The sequence below is a fragment of the Grampus griseus genome (genome assembly GCF_964374135.1).
Source record: "Grampus griseus genome assembly, chromosome: 15".
Taxonomy (NCBI): Eukaryota; Metazoa; Chordata; class Mammalia; order Artiodactyla; family Delphinidae; genus Grampus; species Grampus griseus.
The window spans coordinates 72080688-72105096 of NC_139009.1; positions in this window are offsets into that span (position 1 = coordinate 72080688).

Consider the following 24409-nt stretch of genomic DNA (forward strand, 5'->3'; position numbering starts at 1 on the left):
GGGAACCCTCTTGTACTGTTGGTTGAATATAAATTTTTACAGCCACTATGGAGAACAGTATGGAGGTTCCTTAAAAAACTAAATATAGAGCTACAATATGACCCAGCAATCCCACTACTGGGCATATACACTAAGAAAACCATAATTCTAAAAGAGACATGTACCACAGTGTCCATTGCAGAACTATTTACAATAGCCAGGACATGGAAGCAACCTAAGTGTCCATCAACAGATGAATGGATAAAGAACATGTGCCACATATATACAATGGGACTTTACTCAGCCATAAAAGAAACGAAATTGAGTTATTTGTAGTGAGATGGATGGACCTAGAGACTGTCATACAGAGTGAAGTAAGGCAGAAAAAGAAAAAGAAATATGATATGCTAACACATATATATGGATTTTAAAACAAAACAAAACAAAATGTTCTGAAGAACCTAGGTGCAGGACAGGAATAAAGATGCTGACATAGAGAATGGACTTGAGGACAAGGAGAGATGAAGGGTAAGCTGGGGCGAAGTGAGAGAGTCTCATGACTCATATACAGTACCAAATATAACAATAGATAATTAGTGGGAAGCAGCCACATAGCATAGGCCGATCAGCTTGGTGCTTTGTTTCCACCTAGACGGGTGAGTTAGGGAGGGTGGGAGCGAGATGCAAGAGGGAGGAAATATGGGGATATAGTACACATATAGCTGATTCACTTTGTTATACAGGAGAAACTAACACATCATTGTAAAGCATTATAGTCCAATAAAGATGTTAAAAAAAAACAGGGAGAGACATTGGACACAGTAGATCACTTTCACTGAATATCCTTGTCCAAGATTCACTTCGGAAGGCAAAGTGTGTTATTTTGAGGGGCATTTGAGGAAAATGGTAACTTTAACATTACCATGGAAGGCTATGTGTGTAAATACTACAAATAATAATTCTGTTTATATAAGTAAAAAAAAAAGTAAGCTATAACTCTGGAGGACATAGATGAATATCCATTATGTCAAAGTTTCTGATAACTGATGAAGAATAGTAAACATTCTTGGAAGAAAATATATACGTATATACATATACATACATACATACAGGAAATTTTCTCAAACACAAGATTATGTGTATTTGTATTAGCAGCCTTAATATTTTATTTTTTTCTCCCTAAAAATGTTAACAAACAACAAATGGAATGGAAATATATCCTTTCTAATTAAATGAATAAGCACTCACTTATAAGAAAAATGTTAAGAGGGAAGAAAATCAGCATAGTTTTTTATATGTGTTGTATACAAATAATTGACAACAAAGAGTATCTTTCAAGCGTTCAAGTCACAAGATAAATCTTACCAAATTATTGTTTTTCATAAAGTTAACAGTTACATAGTACCAGTTATCAAGAAATTGTGAAATGTATTACTCCTTCTATTTCCGTGGAGATTCTATATAAAGAAAAATGAAACAAAGGAATCAACAAGTTGTGAAGCTTCTGTGTGAAATAATTAACAGTATATTTAATACAGATAAAGGTAGACTGTAGTTTAATGACGTCAATGTGAGATATTTTTGAAAAACAAAAATTGGTTTAGTTATCACAAAAATACAGTAAGACACATAATTTAAAAAATAACTATACATTAACAATAATTGACACACAGCCCAAATTCCAGAATAAATGGATTAAAAAATAGCAGTGAACATTAAATATGGATATATAGATATTCAATAATTTCTGTTTCATATTCAGTGTCCAAATATAGTATTATATTATTGACATCAACTAACATAAGGAGATAGATTTAAAATATATAAAGCTATAAAATATATCACCATACTCATAAACCTGTTGTATAAAGGTAAATATATAGATTTATGTATATTATGTAATGTGGTGTCAGGACCCAAAGACAGAATATTTTCCAAATTAATGGACATGGAAAAAATCTAAGCAAACACTGACTATATTACAAAGACAGAAAATATAGGAATTGTGTAAGATTAAGAAAACATGCAGAAATGAAATAGACATTTATGAATTTTAACAGAAAAATGTAAATGTTCAACAAAAAAAGATCTCAGAGTTAATTTAAAAACCATAAATATAAGCAAGGGTTGTCCTGAACAAACCAACAGTAATGTTTAAAGAACAGGAAATATCATATTTCCTCAATTGAACATCAGGAAGAGATGCATCTCTTCCTCAATTTTTCTCTTATACTTTCTGAATTTATTATCCTGACATGAATGCTACAGAATAAGCTTTTCTCAAAGCCAAGAATTATAAAAGTGTAACTAAACAAGGGCTGGTGTACCTGTGGCACAGAAATCCCAACCCTGTCAGTGGGTGTTTGCAGCAAAGTAAGGGTTTATTTGCAGAATGCCAAGTAAGGGAGTGGGAGACAAGCCTCAGATCCACTCCAACTTGTCTGAGTTAGGGTTTGTTTTTTAAAGGGTGAAGAACAAGAAGGCTGGGATTAATCATTATCTTGTGACATTTTTATTATTTTAATTGAAGCACAGTTGATTTACTATGTTGTGTTAGTCTCAGGTGTATAAAAAATTGATTTAGATACATATATATTGACTATACATTGACTATATATATTATTTTTCAGATATTTTTCCATTATAGGTTACTACAAGATACTGCATATAGTTCCCTATGTTATACAGTAGGTCCTTGTTTATCTATTTTATATATAGTAATGTGTTAATTCCAAACTCTTAATTCATCCCTCCTCCTCTTGACCTTTGGTAACCATAAATTTGTTTTCTATGTTTGTAAGTCTATTTCTGTTTTGCAAATAAGTTCATTTGTATCATTTTTTTAGATTCCACATAAGTGATATCATATGATATTTGTCTTTTGGAAGCCAGAATGTCTCTGGTTTACGATTCACAGGTCAGGTGGTCCATGGCTTGGGGGTCTGTTAGCTCATGTTGCCAGGGAGAAACAACCTGAGTTCCTATGGTGATGATGTCCATAATAGTAATTTTAGTTATACATTAACGATATAATCGACAACAGCGATTTTAGTCATCTGACTCTGGTTGATTAGTGTTCAGTTAGCACAGGTTTGAGGTCAGAGGGGACAAGAAGGAAATAAAGTTTTGGATAGAAGGATTAATCATACACTCAGTAAGGGAACTAGATTTTAGCGGAACTCAGTTTCACGATGTTTATTTGGGAAGTAGATCCTAATGATAGTCAACAGACTATAAGAAGTGTCTAAAATGCCATGGAAGGCACTCATAATCAAAGTTGGTAGAGAGCCAGGTCACTTCCTAAGTCAAAATTCACACCATGGCTGCCATGCTGGCCATGACCTAACTGGAAAGCCATGTTCCCTGACACCAATAGGATTGTATTGTTCTGGAAAGCTAATTTGCTAACATTCAGAATCTATGACATTGTTCCAAAATGTGTGTATTAGTGGGGATAAATAATAACTAATAATGATAACAGCAACAATAATACAGAATCAAGAAAATCAACAATCATAAAGCAATTTGTATATTTCTGGCATGTACTCCTCTAAGAACATTACAAATATGTATTTAATGCTTAAAACATCCCTACAGAGTAGTTTCTACTTTTGTTCCACTTCATGAAAGTATCTGAGAAGCAGTGTTAATCAGCTTCTTAGTTCCAACAAAATCACAGTTGCCTATTCTTTTTTTGTCTTTGAGCAAAGGATTGAGAAGCCCTCCTGTAGGATTTTTTAAATGTTAACTTAAATATACTTTCAAGGGTCTTCGATTTATACACAATATGGTAGAATAATAGGTATCAGGAAATAAATCTTTTACTTTCTTATGAGCTCCTTACTTCAGCTAGTAGCCAAAGAGATGGCAAGTATGAATTGACCCAAGGTGGAAACTGGTAAGCATGGTGTTAAAATGTTGATGTACTAGAAGTGTATGCTCCCTCAGTTGTTGGCTAGGTGATATAGTTCCAGCCATGTCAAGGCTCAAGAAACAGAAGTAGTATGTGCATGGGCTTCATATATACAGACTTATGACTTGGAATGGTTCCCTTATAATCCAGAAATCTCCATATGGATTTTTTTAAAAAAGAAAGGGCATAGTGGAGTAAAGGGCTCTATGAGTTCATCTTGAGGATAGTTTCTGAGCATTTTCCCAAACTGGTGTTACAAATATCAGTGTTCTATTTCAGCTCGGATGGTAAGGATCCTGTATTTCATAGAAAGGCATGTCACTGAACCTAGCTGTAGTAGATTCTGCAGACCTATTGTGGATTCCTCATGGCAGTTAGGGGTTTAGAGTGGTTTTTGAGGTCCAGACAATTTTTAAACAGTGGGTCATAAAGCCACAGAAAATGTGTTGCTTTATTCTTTGTGTCTACTATCAAATTAACATTTTTAAACATCATGGCTCTTTTTAAAAGTTGATGCTTTGTGTATCTTAATACAAGCCTGTCTACAAAAAGAATGAGTTATCTGTGGCATGGGACATTCCTTTGCAGTCAGGAATAAGGTCTGATATCTCAAAACTCCCTTAGCAGAGCTAGCACACCTGCAAAGGGAGGGTGCTTTTAGGCTTTTGGAAGCTTTGATGGCATGGTGCCTTGTAATTCTAGTAATTCCTTATTGACCACTCAAAATTGTAGGAGAAAATGATTCAGTGGCATTATGCAGCTAGGAGACTAATATAAAAGATCTAGGGGCTCAGTGCTGCAAATCCTGAAGGAAAGAAAATAATATATTTATAATATTACACATATAAATATGGTCTTGATTGGGCCAAGAGAAAAATAAAATGAATCCAATGTGAATGACTTTGATTTCTATAAAAGACATGCATAGCAATCTTGGATAAGCTTACTTTAAAAAAAATATTACTTATTTTTATTGAAGTATAGTTGATTTACAAGTTGTGTTAGTTTTAGGTGTAGAACAAAGTGATTCAGTTATACGTATACATATGTATCTATTTTTTTCAGTTTCTTTTCCCTTATACATTACTATAAAATATTGAGTATAGTTTCCTGTGCTATACAGTAGGTCTTTGTTGGTTATCTATTTTATATATAGTAGTATGTATGTTAATCCCCTAATTTATCCCTCTCCCCTCACCCCATTCCCCTTTGGTAACCATAAGTTTGTTTTCTATGTCTGTGGGTCTGTTTCTGTTTTGTACATAAGTTCATTTGTATCAATTTTTCTTTAGATTCTACATAGAATAAGCTTACTTATAAGTACAGATTTCCTGGTAGGGGTTCTTTACCATTTTTTTGTTTTATAGACCCTTCTAGCAGTCTGGTAAAATCTGTGGAAACTTACCCAGAATAATGTTTTAACTTAAATACCTAGGGGCTACCCTGGTGGCGCAGTGGTTGAGAGTCCACCTGCCAATGCAGGGGACACGGGTTCATGTCCCAGGACTGGAAGATCCCATATGCCGTGGAGCAGTTAAGTCCGTGAGCCAGGGCTGCTGAGCCTTCGCGTCTGGAGCCTGTGCTCCACAACGGTAGAGGCCACGACAGTGAGAGGCCTGCATACCTCAAAATAAATAAATAAATAAATAAATAAATAAATAAATAAATAAATAAATAAATAAATAAATAAATACCTAGGATTGTAAAAGAAAACAATCATATTCTAATGTCCAAGTTAAGAGACATAAATTTGCTAACTCAGCTTGGAGATGGGTACAGAAGTGAGGATACTATTAAGAGTTCAAAAATAGTGCATACATTGGAAGCCTGAACCAAAATGGCAGAGTAGAAGGAAGTGTTCTCACTCCCTCTTGTGAGAACATCAGACTCACAGCTAGCTGCTGGACAATCATCAACAGGAAGACACTGGAACTCAACAAAAATTACCCCACATCCAAAGACAAAGGAGAAGCCACAATGAGATGGTAGGAGGGGCGCAATCACAGCAAAATCAAATCCGATAACTGCTGGGTGGGTGACTCACAGACAGGAGAACACTTACACCATAGAAGTCCACCCACTGGAGTGAAGGTTCTGAGTCCAACAACAGGCTTTCCAACCTGGGGGTCCAGCAACAGGAGGAGGAATTCCTAGAGAATCAGACTTTGAAGTCTAGTGGGATTTGATTGCAGGACTTTGACAGGACTGGGGAAAACAGAGACTCCACTCTTGGAGGGCACACAAAAAGTAGTGTGCACATCGGGACCTGGGGAAGGAGCACTGAACCCAGGGAAGACGGAACCAGACCTACCTGCTAGTGCTGGAGGGTCTCCTGCATAGGCGGGGGATGGCTGTGGCTCACCATGGGGGCAAGAACACTGGCAGCAGAAGTTCTGGGAAGTACTCCTTGGTGTGAACCCTCCCAGAGTCTGCCATTGGCCCCACCAAAGAGCCCAGGTAGACTCCAGTGTTGGGTTGCCTCAAGCCAAACAATCAACAGGGAGGGAACTCAGCCCCACCCATCAGCAGTCAAGTAGATTAAAGTTTTACTGAGCTGTGCCCACCAGAACAACACCCACCTCTACCCACCACCAGTCCCTCCCATCAGGAAACCTGCACAAGCCCCTTAGATAGCCTCATCCACCAGAGGTCAGACAATAGAAGCAAGAAGAACTACAATCTTGCAGCTTGTGGGACGAAAACCACATTCACAGAAAGATAGACAAGATGAAAAGGCAGAGGGCTATGTACCAGATGAAGGAACAAGATAAAACCCCAGAGAAACAGCTAAATGAAGTGGAGATAGGCAACCTTCCAGAAAAAGAATTCAGAATAATGATAGTGAAGATGATACAGGACCTCTGAAAAACAATGGAGGCAAAGATCGAGAAGATGTAAGAAATGTTTAACAAAGACCTAGAAGAATTAAAGAACAAACAAACAGAGGTTACCAATAAAATAACTGAAACAAAAACTACACTAGAAGGAATTAATAGCAGAATAACTGAGGTAGAAGAACAGATAAGTGACCTGGAAGACAGAATGGTGGCATTCACTGCTGCAGAACAGAATTAAAAAAAATAATAATAATAATGAAAAGAAATGTCCCTGAGACCTCTGGGACAATATTAAATGCAACAACATTCGCATTATAGGGGTCCCAGAAGGAGAAGAGAGACAAAAAAAACCCAAGAAAGTATTTGCAGAGATTATGGTTGAAAACTTCCTTAACATGGGAAAGGAAATAGGCAACCAAGTCCAGGAAGCTCAGAAAATCCCATACAGGATAAACCCAAGGAGAAACACACCGAGAAACATAGTAATCAAATTGGTAAAAATTAAAGACAAAGAAAAATTATTGAAAGCATCAAGGGGAAAATGACAAACAACATAGAAGGGAACTCCCATAAGATTAATAGCTGATTTCTCAGCAGAAACTCTACAAGCCAGAAGGGAGTGGTATGATATACTTAAAGTGATGCAAGAGAAGAACCTACGGCCAAGATTACTCTACCTGGTAAAGATCTCATTCAGATTCGATGGAGACATCAAAAGCTTTACAGACAAGCAAAAGCTAAGAGAATTCATCACCACCAAACCAGCTCTACAACAAATGCTAAAGGAACTTCTCTAAATGGAAAACACAAGAGAAGAAAAGAACCTACAAAAGCAAACCCAAAATAATTAAGAAAATGGTCATGGGAACTTACATATTGATAATTACCTTAAACGTGAATGGATTAAATGTTCAAACCAAAAGACACAGGCTTGCTGAATGGATACAAAGATAAGACCCATATATTAGCTGTCTACAAGAGACCCACTTCAGACCTAAGGACACATACAAACTGAAAGTGAGAGGATGAAAAAAGATATTCCATGCAAATGGAAATAAAGAAAGCTGGAGTAGCAATACTCATATCAGATAAAATAGACTTTAAAATAAAGAATGTTACAAGAGACAAGGAAGGACACTACGTAATGATCAAGGGATCAATCCAAGAAGAAGATATAACAATTATAAATATATATACACCCAACATAGAAGTACCTCAATACATAAGGCAACTGCTAACCATTATAAAGAGGAAATCAACAATAACACAATAATAGTGTGGGAATTTAACACCTCACTTACACCAATCAACAAATCACACAAATTGAAAGTAAATAAGGAAACAGAGGATTTAAATGACACAAGAGACCAGATAGACTTAATTGAGATTTATAGGACATCCCATCCAAAAACAGCAGATTACACTTTCATCTCCAGTGCACATGGAACATTCTTCAGGATAGATCACATCTTGTGTCACATATCAAGCCTCAGTAAAATTAAGAAAATTGAAATCATATCAAGCATCTTTTCTGACAACAATGCTATGAGATTAGAAATGAATTACAGGTGAAAAAGCATAAAAACCTCAAACACATGGAGCCTAAACACTACGTTACTAAATAACCAAGGGATCACTGAAGAAATCAAAGAGGAAATCAAAAAATACCTAGAGACAAATGACAATGAAACATGACAATCCAAAACCTATGAGATGCAGCAAAAGCCATTCTAAGAAGGAAGTTTATAGCAATACAAGCCTACCTCATAGAACAAGAAAAATCTCAGATAAATAATCTAATCTTACACCTAAAGGAACTAGAGAAAGAAGAACAAACAAAACCCAAAGTTAGCAGAAGGAAAGAAATCATAAATATCAGAGCAGAAATAAATGAAAGAGAAACAAATAAATCAATAGCAAAGATCAATAAAACTAAACGCTGATTCTTCGAGAAGATAAACAAAATGGATAAACCATTAGCCAGACTCATCAAGAAAAAGAGAGAGAGGACACAAATTGATAAAATTAGAAATGAAAAAGGAAAAGTTACAACAGACACTGCAGAGATACAAAGCATCCTAAGAGACTACTATAAGCAACTCTATGCCAATAAAATGGAAAATCTGGAAGAAATGGACTAATTCTTAGAAAGGTATACCTTCCAAGACTGAACTATGAAGAAATAGAAAATATGAACAGACCAATCATAAGTAATGATATTGAAACTGGGATTAAAAAACTTCCAACAAACAAAAGTCCAGGACCAGATGACTTCACAGGTGAATTCTAACAAATACTTAGAGAAGAGCTAACTCCCATCCTTCTCAAACTCTTCCAAAAAATTGCAGAGGAAAGAACACTCCCAAGCTCATTCTATGAGGCCACCATCACCCTGACACCAAAACCAGACAAAGATCCTACAAAAAAAGAAAATTACAGACCAATATCACTGATGAATATAGATGCAAAAATCTTCAACAAAATACTAGCAAATAGAATCCAACAACACATTAAAAGGATCATACACCATGGTCAATTGGGATTTATCCCAGAGATGCAAGGATTCTTCTCAACATACTCAAATCAATCAATGTGATACACCATATTAACAAATTGAAGAATAAAAACCATATGATTATATCAATAGATACAGAAAAAAGCTTTTGAAAAAATTTAACACAATTTTATGATAAAAACTCTCCAGAAAGTGGGCATACAGGCAACCTACCTAAACATAATAAAGGCCATATACGACAAACCCACAGCAAACATCACTCTCAATGGTGAAAATCTGTAACCATTTCTTCTAAGATCAGGAACAAGACAAGGATGTCCACTCTCACCGCTATTATTCAACGTAGTTTTGGAAGTCCTTGCCTCAGCAATCAGAGAAGAAAAAGAAATAAATGGAACCCAAATTGGAAAAGAAGAAGTAAAACTATCACTGTTTGCAGATGACATGATACTATACATAGAGAATCCTAAAGATGCCACCAGAAAACTACTAGAGCTAATCAATGAATTTGGTAAAGTTGCAGGAAACAAAATTAATGCACAGAAATCTCTTGCATTCCTATACATTAATGATGAAAAATATGAAAGAGAAATTAAGGAAACACTCCTATTTACCACTGCAACAAAAAGAATAAAATACCTAGGAATAAACCTACCTAGGGAGACAAAAGACCTGTATGCAGAAAACTATAAGACACTGATGAAAGTAATTAAAGAAGATACCAACAGGGGGAGAGATATACCATATTCTTGGATTGGAAGAATCAATATTGTGAAAATGACTATACTACCCAAAGCAATCTACAGATTCAATGCAATCCCTATCAAACTACCAATGGCATTTTTTACGGAACTAGAACAAAAAATCTTAACATTTGTTTGGAGACACAAAAGACCCCAAAGAGCCAAAGCAGTCTTGAGGGAAAAAAAAAGGAGCTGGAGTAATCAGACTCCCTGACTTCAGACTACACTACAAAGCTACAGTAATCAAGACAATATGGTACTGGCACAAAATCAGAAACATAGATCAATGGAACAAGATAGAAAGCCCAGAAGTAAATCCACGCACCTATGGTCAACTAATCTATGACAAAGGAGGCAAGGATATACAATGAGAAAAGACAGTCGCTTCAATAAGTGATGCTGGGAAAACTGGACAGCTACATGTAAAAGAATGAAATTAGAACACTCTCTAACACCACAAACAAAAATAAACTCAAAATGGATTAGAGAACTAAATGTAAGACCAAACACTATAAAACTCTTAGAGGAAAACATAGGAAGAACACTCTTTGACATAAATCACAGCAAGATCTTTTTTGATCCACTGCCTATAGTAATGGAAATAAAACCAAAAATAAACAAATGGGACCTAATGAAACTTCAAAGCTTTTGGACAGCAAAGGAAACCATAAACAAGATGAAAAGATAACCCTCAAAATGGGAGAAAATATTTGCAAATGAATCAATGGACAAAGGATTAATCTCCAAAATATATAAACAGCTCATGCAGCTCAATATTAAAGAAACAAACAACCCAATCCAAAAATGGACAGAAGACCTAAATAGATATTTCTCCAAAGAAGACATACAGATCGCCAAGAAGCACATGAAAAACTGCTCAACATCACTAATTATTAGAGAAATGCAAATCAAAACTACAGTGAGGTATCACATCACAGCAGTTAGAATGGGCTTCATCAGAAAATCTAAAAACAACAAATGCTGGAGAGAATGTGGCTAAAAGGTAACCCTCTTGCACTGTTGGTGGGAATGCAAACTGATACAGCCACTATGGAGAACAGTATGGAGGTTCCTTAAAAAAACTAAATATAGAATTACCATATGATCCAGCAATCCCACTACTTGGCATATACCCAGAGAAAACCACAATTCAAAAAGACACATGCACCCCAATGTTCATTGCAGCACTCTTTACAACAGCCAGGTCATGGAAGCAACTTAAATACCCATCGACAGATGAATGGATAAAGAAGTTGTGGTACATATATACAATGGAATATTACTCAGTCATTAAAAGGAATGAAATTTGGTCATTTGTTGAGACGTGGATATATCTAGAGACTGTCATACAGAGTGAAGTAAGTCAGAAAGAGAAAAACAAATATCGTATATTAATGCATATATGTGGAACCTTGAAAAATGGTACGGATGAACCGGTTTGCAGGGCAAGAAATTGAGACACAGATGTAGAGAACAAACATATGGACACCTATGGGGGGAAAGCCGAGGTAGGGTGGGAGGGTGGTGTGATGAACTGGGTGATTGGGATTGACATGTATACATTGATGCGTATAAAATTGATGACTAATAAGAGCCTGCTGTATAAAAAAAAATAGAGAAAACCTATTTATTAAGTTTATAGACATGTGTGCAATTAAAAAAAAACACTATTGTTACCTTGAAAAAAAAAAGACTATACATTTTCCTGTAAGCACGGCTTTAGTCACATCCAAGTTTTGGTATGTAATATTTTTATTATCATTCAGTTCAAATTATTTTCTAACTCCAATTGTGATATGTTTCTTGGGGGGTTACTTAGAAGTAGTGTTTTTCATAACTTCTAGTTAATTTTTTGTTACTGATTTGTAGTTTACATGTCAAGAAACACACTTTGTATAATTTTAATACTTTGAAATTTCTTAAAATTTTCCTTATAGCACAACATGGCCAGTTTTAAAAATGTTCCAAGTGTGCTTGAAAATAATTTGTAATTTAAAGTTTTGGAGTATAGTGACTATATATATCTGCTTGTTGAATCAAATTTGCTGCTCACGTTACTTAAGTTTTTTATATCCTTACTAATTTTTTTTGTGGGATGTCTACTGGTTTTGTAAGAGGTATGCTCTATCAGTGAATGACAGCAGTATGTTAAATCGCCTATTATGACAGTGAAATTGTCTATTTTTTCCTTGTAGCTCTGTTGCTCTATATAATTTGAAGATAAGTGCATAGAAATTTAAAACTTCCTGGTAAATTGGACTTGTTTATATGAAGTGCCCTTGTTTATTTCTAGTAACATTTTTGCTTTCAAGTCTACTGTATCTTTATTATGTAGTTTCCTTTTGGTTTATATTTGCACAGTATATCTTTTCCAATTATTTTACTTTCAACCTTTTTGTACCATTATGTTTTATTTATTTTTTAAATAAATTTTTAAAAAATTATAAAAGAAAGTAGGTAAACTTAAAAAAAAACAAAGAAAACAAAATAGTTAAAACATTGCACCTGATTTAGAAACCAGACCAAGACATTTGGAATTTATTCTGTGGATAAAAGCACTGTGACTTAGATAATAAAAGTGACTTGAACAAAGAACTTAACTTTAGTTTTTTTAAAGGGAATTAGAAAACTTAGTTATAGCATACAATCTTTAATGACCATTATATCATTAAAGATATTGTGGTTGTTTTGAGATCGGCAGACTTAAAACTTCATGAGGAATAAATTAAAGTACTTACATATTTTAGAGAAAAATACATATTTACATCATACTAACCATCCATTTTAATATACAAAATCTCAATTCCTACATAGTGATCAATTACTTTTTATGCGACATAGGATTGGCAATCTTTTTTTACAAAAGTGCATGGAAATTATAAAACTCAATTTTTAAGCAATAAACTAAAGAGAATTTTGTCACCAAGATAGATTAAACTTTTTGACTAAATGAATTTTCTTGCCAAAGGGGTTTACAGTACTTCATAGAATCTATTTTCCTGACAGAATTAATCATTGCATGTGACAAAATGCTGCTCCTCAGAAAGGATTTAGCTTTCTCTCCAAATCCATTCCCTTTGTAGAAATATATTTTGCAAGATATATTTTGCAAGTTCCAAAACTCAGAATTCTTGGGGAGAAATGTATTTATACTCAGCATTGCAAGTGTTTACAAGAGGTGGAAAGTTAACAAATAGGTTGGAGAAGGTGTGAAGGGTATAGATTTTAGGTGCATGCCAGTTTTTACTTTGAATTACAGTTTAGAATTTCAGAACTCAAAACACCATTCTGTAACTAGAATTGTTCCTCTTTCAATAAGTTCTGTATTAGGCACAAATTTTACTAGGTCTGTTTAGTTTAATGCATTACTAGAGTGAAAAAAGGCATAGGACAGAGCAGAACACATGATCAGAAGAAACAATGGATGTTTCTGATTATAAATTTTGTAAATTCATGTTTTGAGATTCAACAAATACTGTATTCAGCTGTTTGTATTAGTCATATACATGCATGCATGTATTTAGGAGAGAATCTAATGATTTAAGCTCTCTTCTCAAAAGGGCTCATGACGTAAAACATTAAAATTAAAGTCCAAAGAGACAGATTCAAACATTTGAGATGGGAGGTGGGGGAGAATTGTGGGAAGAAGAAAGTGAGAAATCTTCAAGCATTGGGCAAGTATATCTATGGTTTTTGGTCAAGTGAAGGATATTAACCTTTAATTATATAACATCATTATAATGGAGAAATGTATTTGATAATAATGTGCTTATTATACACTTGTAGCAGATTCAAATGTTATGAAATATTAAAGTACACAAAGAAATATTCTTGATTAAACTATTTAATGTAAATAGTATTGATTTAAAAACCACCATTGTTGATTTACACAACAAAGAAAGAATCTTCTAATGGCAGGAAACTTTTCTCCTTGATCCCTTAGTGATGAATGGCTACATAATTTGTGGGGTCTACTGCCAAATGAAAATTTGGGACCCTTGTTCAATTTTTTTTAAGAATTTCAAGTCTGTAACAGCAGAGCATTAAATCCATTTCTGGCCTTCCAGATCACACAGGGTCCTGAACAACCACAGAGGTCAGATGTCTGTGATGCTAGCCCTGTCTCTACTTTTCAGAACATTTGAAGATAGAAAAATAAAATAAAACGATGAAAAATCAGAGCCTCAAATTTGGTAACACATTTGTTAAAATTTGCATAGCCAGATTTAGTTTTTTCTCTTTTACTTTAGGGGTGTTTTGTCTTTGTATATATTCATCTAAAACCTGTATATTGGGCACTGTATGGAAGACTTGATGTAGCATACTAGAGATACAACAGGACATTGAATGGCCACAGGGTCTGCCCCCATGGGGCCTTCAGATTCTGTCTCCTATCTCAGCACTCACTCCCAGAAAACAGCTCCAAATCAAATGTCCTAGAAAAGTGATAGAGGATATCACCCTGATTCTTTTACAACAACTTGCCATTCCATCTACAACATTATTTACATCATGTCTCTGTTCCTTTTATTTTGTCAAGTGAGCAGAGTATCTCCCATCCTTTATCTCAAAATTCTTAGTAGATAATTTCTGAATAATTTAATAATTAATTTATATGACTATAACTATGTCATTCAGTTGTATCTAAATAAGCCTATGTTTTCTTATGCAACGTTTTGTTTTTATTAATGTCAGTATTTTGTTTAATTTCTTTGTTCTATGTGCTTCTACTTTCTCATTGCAGGTACTTAGAAAAAAGAAATTATGCTAACATATTATCTCTAAAACTTCTCTTATTATTTACTATAACTGTAACTTTAATATATGGTCTTCCAATATATACCTTTGCTTCTTATATTTCATTTTTCTATTTCTAGCAACATATTATATATCTTCCCTGATTTATTTTCTTTCAATGAGTTATTTGTAATAAGAAGATACCTTGTAGAAATTTAAAATTAAATCATTAGTAGAGTGTTTGCATAAATACAAAAGTATAGACATCTTTTTAATCTGGATATGTACAATTGTATATGGAGCTTTCTGTACATATTGAACATTTACTTTATGATTTGATATATTATCTTCATCTTCATAATCATCAACATCATTAACTGTCTAGTGTGCCCAGGTCTGTGGCAGTATTTACACAAAGACCATTACACCTTAACCAGTTTTGTTACCTAGAAGAAGCTAACAGATTTGTTCTTATTTTAATATCAAATTAAATATATTTTTACTGAGGATTAATTACCACTACAAAATCAATTGTAGAATGTTTGTTAGATCTTTGAGATCATTTAATTGTGTCAATATCCCCATATGTATACATCTCTCTGATTTTCCAGAAACCATGACAGCATGGGTATGAAATATCAATCATTTTAAGCCAGAAAACACGTTCACATGTTTTAATGGCAAAGTTGTTTATTTCAGATTTACGTCTGTTTCAGTAGAATGTAATACAAATGGGCCACTATTATCATATATGTATTGTGTAAAGAGGTAATTTTAATAATCAAAACCAGCATCTTTCTTCTCTAGAAAATAGAGTATGTTTTTATGGTTTGTTTGTTTCTGTTTCGTGAGTATGTATGTGTATGTATAAATTATTCCTGATTAATGTTTAGCCCTTCTTTTGTACTATATGGACAGCCATAGATAGGAAAGATATATTCAGAATATCCAGAAGTTGCAAGCATTTTACATTCTCTCTGCAGTAGCTATAATCTTTCTTCAGTAGCTTCTGGGTGATAAAATTCAGTAATTCCATTCAAAACCAATTCATTTGGGAATCTCTGAAAGTACAAAATTTTACTATTTGCCCAGATTTACAAATGCACAATTTTAAATTACTGACTTCTACATAATATGGACACATTACCAAAACATGTTTGAAATAAATATAAACATAAATATATATTGTTGGGCATATTTGCTATTCATGATGATGTTTTGTAAACTAAATATGTGGGAAACAAACTTGATTATCACAAACTATGTGTGCCTTTATGTCATTGAATTCAATACAAAGAGATGACATATATGATAATACTTCCTTAAGCCATCTACTGTTCTCAAGAGGCTTTTAGTCTCTGTTCAGCATTCCCTGTTGTGATTTTATCCTTCTATTAGCTACTTACTTTATTTTACCCTCTAAGTATAAAAGATAAAAATGAGGATTTCTACTTGAAGATGTTAAACTTATTTCAAATCTGAATTTTAGTTTTAATAGCAGTGCTTATTTTAAGGATGTGTCCTATGTTAATAACCAACAAAATAAATTCCTGCATGAATATAGTTCTCAGGATGAAGAAGTATTTATAGAAGATTATATAATCTCCCAAATAACAAATAAAAACTATATAGCAGAGCACATTTCCCTTAACATCTAGGATTCTCACCTGCCAGGCTTTGAATCTGAAGCCTCCTTGAAGGACTCTTAGCTGGTTACTGAAATGCATTTGAAAAACAAAAAATATTCCTAGGAATTTTTAGTAAATGCCTGAGATAATCATTTTAAACTTTTACAATAGGTTCACATAAGTAATTTAACTGATTCAAGAGATGGATTAATTGCTGTTTCAAGTTTCTGTCAGTCTGGAAAATTTTGCAAGGATTGAACAAAGTTCTTAATATATCTCTGTTTTTATTCATTCCATGGGGAAAGTGGAACAGTGCACCCTAAATCTCCTTTATTCTTCAATTAGGTGTCCCCAAAGTGCCTTGTCATCTGCTGATCTCATAAACGCAAGGGTCTCTGTTTCATTTGGGGATGCAGCTCACACAAACTCGCTCTTACTTGCACATTGTAGAAAGCCAGAGAAAGTTTAGTGCTATTAAAAACCCATTAATCCAGTTTTAATGCCATCTATAGCTCACCTCCTTCTTAAGATACCAAGATGTTCACACTTTTAAGAGTTTTGCATATAATGATTCATTTAATCCTCACATGAGCCTATAATGTAGGTAGTTTCATCATCCCAGTTTTACAAATGAGGAAACCAAAGCATAGAAATCTATGTTTTCAAGGTCATGAAGCTAGTAGCTAGAGAATATGGCTACAGCGTCCATAGTCTTAAGCACTGCACTCTGCTATTCCTATTAAGTTTCTAATTAAAAAAAAAAAAACCTGTCACTTTGGAAGTTATTTCTGTTCTTTTGGGAGTCAGCACTCAATTTCTACATTATTTATTTTTCTTAATAACGTATTTATTACTTGTCTCACCCACAATATGGTGAAGTTGCTTCAACTCCTGACTGAGCATCCTCTTCTCTCTGTTATTGTTGTCAGGAACAGTGCTGCCCAACAGGATGCCCTACAATGATAGAAATATTCTATATCTTCACTTGTTGATAGATAGTCACTGAATCATTCCATCTGGCTAGAGGGGGTTTTAAATGTGAGCAGTGTAACTGAGGAAGTGAAATTTAATTTAATTTTTAAATGATAAATTAAATTGAAATAATCACACGTGTCTAGTGACTTTCATATTGAACAGCACTGGTCTTGAGCTTTATTTTTAACATCTTTGGGTAAAAAAATGAAAACATAAATTTATTTTTACAGTCAATAGTTAAGCTGATTTCCTAGTATAATTTATATGTTTCCCTACATGACAGTACTTTCTTATAACCCATGCAACCCTCTGGTTCAATTTTCTTCTTGCTGTTGGAGGAAGGCTGGGAAACAAATAAGCAAATTTTAATAAGCAAAGTGCTTCATGTGTTAGGAAGTTGTTAAGTGCTAAAGAGAAACAAGAAACAGGGTGGGAAAGAGGTAGGATCAGGTTGTAAAAGTATATATGACAGTCTGGATAAGCAAGTAATGTTGCAGTAACAAATAATCCCAAAATTTCAGTGGCATAATGCTACAGAATTTATTTCTCATTTATACTACAAGTTGAACAATAGTTGGCCATCTTGATCTGTTCATTTTAATCCATCAGGGATCCAGCCTCACAGAGTTTCCTCTTGACTTGTGCTTCAATAATTATAATAGCAGTAGAAAATGAGAGAGAATACAAGAACAAGAGTGAGAGTAAGATCAATAGCACACCAACAACTCTTAAAGCATTTGCATGGAAGTAACACATAGCACATCTCTTTTTATTTCCTCAACCTAAGTAAATCACATGGCCACACATTAACTCAAAGGGTCAGGAAAGTTTAGAAATCATCTGAGTCCATTCTTCTTATTAACAATTGCACTTAACCGTTCCTCAGTGAAGCAAATAATTATCCCATTCAGTGTAAACATGATAGACTCCTTTTGATCCAAGATCAAAATTCTTAAAAGTTAATCAATCTGCTCTCTGTATATGTAATATATAATAGTAATATAGGCATAGGTGACTCCAATAAACACTTGCATACAAAAGGGGGGGGACATAAATTGTTAATTGTTTCCCAGTAATTCTTGAACCTTAGTGGGAAGTTTATGAGTCTATCCTACCTTGAATATGAAGAACATGTCAAAGTACTGGAAGATTGAAAAATCACTATTCTTAGTGGGAGAGTAAATTCTTTAGCCTAATTTTTACACAGAGTTAGAATTCCAAAGAAAAATTAAAATATTGAATGGTCAGAGACTTATTCTTTGAAGGTTCTAGTTTATATTTTAATACAGGCATACCTCATTTTATTGCATTTCAATTAATTATGCTTCCAAGATATTGCATTTTTACAAATTGAAGGTTCGTGGCAACCCTGTGTTGAGCAAGTCTATCAGCACCATTTTTTTCCAAAAATATTTTCTCACTTCATGTCTCTGTCTCACATTTTGGTAATTCTTGTGATATTTCAAACTTTTCATTATTATTATATTTGTTATGGTGATCTGCAAGCAATGATCTTTGATGTTACTATTGTAATTTGGAGGGGCACCAAAAATTGCATCCATGTAAGATGGCAAACTTCATCAATAAAGTGTGTGTTCTTACTGCTCCACTGACTGGGTGTTCCCTCATTTATCTCCCTCTCCTCTGACCTCCCTATTATTTGAGATGCAATAATATTGAAATTAGGTCAACTAATAACCCTACAATGGCCTCTAAGTGTTCAAGTGTTCAAGTAAAAGGAAGATTCACACATCTCTCACTTTGTATCAAGATCTAGAAATGATTACGCTTAATGAGGAAAGCATGTTGAAAGCCAAAATAAGCCAAAAGCTAGGCCTCTTGCACCAGTTAGCCAAGTTATGAGTGCAAAGGAAAAATGCTTAAAAGAAATTAAAAGAGCTACTCCAGTGAACTCATGAATGATAAGAAAGCAAAATAGCCTTATTACTGATATGGAGAAAATAGTTGTGGTCTGGATAGAAGGTCGAATTAGCCACAACATTCCTTTAAGCCAAAGCCTAATCCAGAGCAATGTCCTAACTGTCTTCAATTCTATGAGGGCTGAAAAAAGTGAGGAAGACGCAGAAGAAAAGTTTGAAGCAAGCAGAAGTTTGTTCATGTGGTTTAAGTAAAAACGTCATCTCCATAATATAATAGTGAAAAATGAAGCAACAAGTGCTAATGTAGAATCTCCAGCAAGTTATCCAAATCTAGCTAAGATAATGAAGGTGGCTACACTAAACAACAGATTTTCAGCATAAATGAGATACCCTTCTATTAGAAGAAGATGTCATCTAGGGCTTTCAAAGCTAGAGAAGGGAAGTCAATGTCAGTTAAGATTCAAATTACAGGGCTTCCCTGGTGGCGCAGTGGTTGAGAGTCCGCCTGATGATTCAGGGGACATGGGTTCGTGTCCCGATCTGGGAAGATCCCACATTCCACGGAACGGCTGGGCCCGTGAGCTATGGCCGCTGAACCTGCGCGTCCGGAGCCTGTGCTCCACAACGGGAGAGGCCACAACAATGAGAGGCCCGCATACCGCAAAAAAAACAAACAAACAAAAAAAACAAATTACAGGCTCTCTTGTTAGGGGCTAATGAAGCTGTTGACTGTAAGTTGGAGCCAATGCTCATTTACCATTCCAAAAACCTAACAGTCCTTAAGACTTATGTTAAATTTACTCTACCTGTGCTCTATAAACAGAACAACAAAGTCTGGATGACAGCACATCTGTTTAAAACATGGTTCACTGAATATTTTAAGCCTACTGTTGAAACCCACTACTCAGAAAAAAGAAAATTCCTTTCAAAATATTACTGCTTATTGACAATGAACCTGTTTACCCAAGAGCTCTGATAGATATGTACAATGAGATTAATGTTTTCATGCCTGCTAACATATCCATTCTGCAGCCCATGGTTCCAGGAATAATTTCAACTTTCAAGTGTTATTATTTTAAAATTACATTTCATAGTGCTATAGCTGCCATAGATAATGATTCATTGGATGAATCTGGAAAAAATCAATTGAAAACCTCTGGAAAAGATTCAACATTCCATATGTTGTGAAGAAAATTTGTGATTCATGAGACGAGATCAAAGTAAATAGTAGTTTGGGTGAAGATGATTCCAACTCTAATGGATGACTTTGAAGATTACAAGACTTCAGTGGAAGAAGTAAATAATATATGGTAGAAATAGAAAGAGAACTAGAATTAGAAATGGAATCTGAAAAGGTGACTGAATTGCTGTAATCTCATGATAAATCTTTAATAGCTGAGGAGTTGTTTCTTATGGATGATCAAAGAAAGTGGTTTCTTGAGATGGAATCTACTCTGGTGAAGATGCTGCAAAGATTGTTGAAATGACAACAAAGGATATAAACTTAATTGACAAAGCAGTGGCAGGGTTTGAGAGACTTGACTCCAGTTTTGAAAGAAGTTCTACTGTGGGTAAATTGCTATCAAACAGCATTGCATGCTACAGAGAAATCGTTCCTGAAAAGAAGAGTCCGGTAATGCAGGCCGACCTCATTGTTGTCTTATGTTTTAAAAATTGCCACAGCCACTCCACCCTTCAGCAACCACCACCCTGGTCAGTCAGTCAGTAATGGTTACTGAAACTGAACCGGCAATTTCTTAGCGATATGTCTGTATCTTGTATTCCTATATGTTCTTTATTTGAACAATGAAAGAAGATACATGATTGTAAAAAGATATATACATATATATATATATTCTAAAGATTAAAATGTGATAAAATTTACTAAAAGTTTTGCAGTTCAAAGAGAATTTTAACTATAATGTCTTATTTTTATCTCAATAGATACTATTTGATATCTAGTGATAGATATAGATAAGATATAGATAAAGATACAGATATATATATAAAGAAATCTAAGGAAATTTTGGTTCTTGGATGCGGTAGGTAGAGTTAATTTTTTCAATCTGGTCTTTTGTTTTCAAAACTTTGTTCTTTCTTTAGACCTTGCATACTACAAGGCTTGAATGATTAGAGAAAACTTTGTATATTGTGCAGATCCTTAATGGGTGGACTCAGAGAACAGACAAAAGAAAGAAATGATACTTCAGATAATAACCATGAAGCTGGCAGAAAATAGAGATGAAATAATTTACCAACCATTCAGTCATCCCAATGTGTCATGCATTGTGATAAGCAAAACAAACATTCAAGAAAGGAAGCTAATTATATTCATGCAAAACTTTATCATAAAGGGAATGGGTGGCCTATGTTTTGAAGGATGATAGGGTTTTATTAAATAATAAAAATAAAGAAATACAGAAAGGATCTTTTACTAATATCTGAAGAATATGCTATATATGTGGTAAGTGTAGGAAACTGAGTTTAGATATGAGTAATGAGAAACAGATATATAAAAATAGGAAGGACATTTTTTTTCTTTCAGAAATTACATTATAGTGGGCTGTTGAACTAATGGAGACAATTCTTATCTCATAGGCCAGTTGGTAAATCAGGCAATTCTACTGCCATGATAAACAGCCTTATTTCATCTCTGAAGTATTTTGTAAACTCTACTCTCTTCCATGGGATTAAATATCTATTTGAACTAATCTTTTCCACTGCAATGAATAAGTCATTGACCACACGGGATCGTTGAGTTACATACCTCCACAACTGTCCATTTAACAGCCATGTGTTCTCTCAGATAAATGGGACAGAATACCATATGTTGAACCACTGGTGATCTTAACAGGAAGCATATTAATTGAATGACTAACATATTATGTGACTCCATTAAATGGTAACAGTAATTACATGGCTTCTAATTTAAACAACAGGCATTAGTGACTAATCTAATGAGGTACAAATGACACTAATTCTGCATTTGTTTTATAACTAGGAATAGGAATTATGTTGTCAAGTGTAGAATTTATTTGAATAAAAAGTTGCTATATTATTGTAAAAAAAGAAAAACAACAAATGCTTTGAACATATTCCTTATACTTTAAAATGAAAATGTTGATGATTTCATTTCAAATTTTCTCTTCTGTTATCCCCATAGGTGTAATTTAAAAAAAGAAGAAGAATTAGAATCTGTTAGGAAAAACATAGCCTGTTTATTTCTTCTTTCTCATCTTCAGTTTTTCTGACATAACCAATGAAATTGCCATGTAGACTTTTCTTTCCCTGACTCACTCTTTATTTATGACCTAGCAACCCTTAGTGTCCCATAACCATATTAATTTGCCAGAGTCTTTGTGTTTACTTCTCTTCCCTGTATCCTAACTCAGGAACTCTATAGTAGTAATTTCCAATTTAGTGTGCAATTACATCAATGCAATCCTTTTTCTGTATAATTTAAACTTTTATATCATTATTGAGCCATATTTTTTGTGATTTTTAAATAGATTTTCTGTTCACACTGATCAGGAAGTTATGAGGGAAAGTAAAATAATTTTTCTGGATCTCCTGAATATATCCTATGTAATAAAAAAGGTGTAATCGGGGCTTCCCTGGTGGCGCAGTGGTTGAGAGTCCGCCTGCCTGCCGATGCAGGGGACACGGGTTCGTGCCCGATCCAGGGAGGATCCCACATGCCACGGAGTGGCTGGGCCCGTAGGTCATGGCTGCTGAGCCTGCGCGTCTGGAGCCTGTGCTGCGCAACGGGAGAGGCCACAGCGGTGAGAGGCCCGCGTACCACAAAAAACAAAACAAAACAAAACAAAACAAAACAAAACAAAACGTGTAATCACTTGTGTTAGGTCTTTCAATAGGTCTTTCTAAACTCTAATAATTCCACTGTTGAGGGAATAAAAGACTCAGGGAGTGTAATGGAATATTCCACTCCAAATGCATGTGATTATGTATACCAAAAATTACTACCTGCACAGTTCCCACACTTTAGAAATGAAGTTGTAACTTCACGTAGAAGAAACAAAACAAGGGCTTGCCTTACTATGAGGAAAACTTTTCTCAAGTATTTTTGACATCAGGAAAAGAGAGCAAGCACCTTACCACTCAAAGAAGAAAGTGATTAGGAAGTGTTTTACAAGTAAGGGGACATTTGAACTGATTCTTCAGTGATGAAATTCAACAGAGGGTTGAGAGGATTTCCATAGCTCAGGGTTAACATGTGAAGTGGAATTGTTGAGTTTGTAGATTGTGATTCATTCATTGTAACTGAACAGCATGTGGTGTGTGACTGTAACACTGAAATAATACATAAATAGCAATACCATAAATAGCAATACCATAAATATTATATCAAAGAATTCTCCAAATATCACGTACAGGAATATCATGTCAAGATACTTTATATTAACTTCTGTGTGGCAGAGAGCAGAGTCTCAGCAAGACATTCCACAATAAAAATTTTGTTGTAGACATAACCCTTGGCAGCAATGTTGAAGACAGACTTGATTATTAAGGCAGTGGTATAAGGTAGATAGGTCAAGAAATGATTGGAATTATTTATATAGCACTACATATTCAAAGGGAAGGAAAATATTCAGTTTAACTTTTTGAAGCAGATGTAGAATGCTTTATAGCTGGTGGGGAGGAGATCAAATGGTCAAAAGAATTTGATATCACCAATAAAATTTGTGAAATATAAATCTTGGTAAAATTTGAAATACAATCATTTAAAAATCACACAATTTCCATGAAGAGAGAAAAATAAACTCTTCTATAATTAATATGAATAATCTTTATTTCCCATAATATTTTATCACACATAACCTATTAAGATATTGATAGTACTCTTAATATTTTTTCTTTCTTATTCTTCTTAAATTTGTTCTTTATGAACTTAACACCTACTCCTGTTGTGAGATAAATATTATGTAAGTTTCATTATTCCCTCAATTCCATTCAATGTAAACTAATCTAAACTTTCTTCCAAGGGTACCACCAGAATGAAAGATACTGCAGAATGCCAACAGATCAGGATGAGGGTCTGAGAATGAAGATCACAAATTTAAAGGTTGGGAAATATATATATATATATATATATGTGTGTGTGTGTGTGTGTGTGTGTGTGTGTGTGTGTGTGTGTGTGTGTGTGCATATATGTCTGAATACATCTTTTGTGTATAAGAATAA